Source organism: Hippocampus bargibanti, linkage group LG11 (genome assembly GCF_051943395.1).
Source record: "Hippocampus bargibanti isolate YZ-2025 linkage group LG11, ASM5194339v1, whole genome shotgun sequence".
In the NCBI taxonomy this organism is placed as follows: Eukaryota; Metazoa; Chordata; class Actinopteri; order Syngnathiformes; family Syngnathidae; genus Hippocampus; species Hippocampus bargibanti.
This window is the reverse complement of record NC_142744.1, coordinates 16,251,132-16,252,500: the sequence shown is the minus strand read 5'-3', so window position 1 is coordinate 16,252,500 and position 1,369 is coordinate 16,251,132. Positions and strand designations below refer to the sequence as shown.

The 1,369-nt window shown below is 43.5% G+C and overlaps 1 protein-coding gene across 12 annotated transcripts in view; it reads right to left on the bottom strand.

Annotated features, from left to right (window-relative positions):
• Positions 1-136, bottom strand: part of kmt2cb (lysine (K)-specific methyltransferase 2Cb) — a 79,352-nt gene extending 79,216 nt beyond the window's left edge. For 6 of the 12 annotated variants that reach the window (XM_089009078.1, XM_089009087.1, XM_089009086.1 and 3 more), the window contains exon 1: positions 1-135. This exon is cut by the window's left edge and continues 614 nt beyond it. The gene's annotated coding sequence lies outside the window, so the exon portion shown is untranslated. The other 6 variants (XM_089009084.1, XM_089009081.1, XM_089009080.1 and 3 more) reach the window with 2 other exon arrangements.
• Between the last annotated feature and the right edge of the window lie 1,233 nt (positions 137-1,369).

Sequence of the window (1,369 nt, the reverse complement as noted above, 5' to 3'; positions counted from 1 at the left end):
GAAACATGAGCTTGATGGGAGCGTCGGATCCTGCGAGGGACAATTGTGAAACGGTGGTGGAAATCTCGTAAAATTAAGTTGATGCATGCGCCGCGGTCCAGACTGGAACTGTGGCCATGGCTAATGATAAGTGGCACCGAAGCACGGACCCTTCTATGCTGCTCAAAAAGTAGATCCACCTAACACCGTGTGTTAAACTATTTTCGCGTTGGCGTTGACATCGACGAATATGTATGACATGAGCCTAGCAATGTGGTAAAAACGTCAATGCGAAACTGAAAAAAAAACACCCCTCAAAATCGGATGCCATTTTCTTCAAAATACTCTCTGACCCGGCGGAGTGATATCGGCATTTAGTAAATAAAATAATGGCGAGGAGGGTGGAAAATATGGCGTCCGAGAGGTCCCCGGAATGGAAGGGAGCATGTCGGGTACAGTGCAGAATGCAAATAAATGATCATAACGTCCCATTTCACCTTCCCGCAAACGGTGTCAGTCACCCAAACAGTTAGCAACTCGCTCGAGTACGGCTTGATAGACCAAACTGGGTGGGGTTTAAAACGAGAAGTGATGGTTCCGGGCTCGTTCGGGTGGCTCCGGTTTATGGTTCACGACACCCGCACTAACCTATCGAATATACACTGTGTTGAACTGCCGATGCCTTTCTTCTTCATTTGTCATTAAAAGAAATCCACACCACTTGCCACAATTGCCAATGGTGCTCTGCGTTTTATATTAGTGACTAAGCAATCACACGTAGTGTAACGCAGGGGTTAAATTTCGTGTAGGCCATCGGGGCTCGACTTCGAGTGAAAATAACTCAAACGCAGAGTCCCTTTTATTAATCTACACATGTCCCGTGGTTGTTTCAAACATTTCGTACACAATGTTTTTTGGCTGAATATGCCAAATTTGAGTGTTGTGTGGGAGAGCTTTATTTCTTTCAGTGGAAGGTGAAACATTGGCACCACTTCCTTGAACGCGAGCTCCCCCTGTTAGTTATCATGACATTAACACAGCTACGGTCCAATTTATTTAAAATTATTTAATCCGATCGGGAAAAAAAACAACAATCTGTTAAAACAAGATCACATTACAGTCATTGTTTAGAGTACCTTGTGGTTAAGGGAAAACTTTCAAACTTCAATAATAATAATTTGACACTACTACAGTTCTATTGCCTTGCAGATAGCGAAACTTTTCAATGAAACTAATTTACATCTTCAGCAAAGAGAATCCAATCAGCAACATAGTATTTCAAAACAAATCAATTGGTTTTTGTAACATGCCTTCTTCTTTTTCTCGCTAGGTGGTAGTGGCGAGCCAGTTCTTACCCTCCCTCCCCGACGCCCTTCCCGGGCCAATGGAT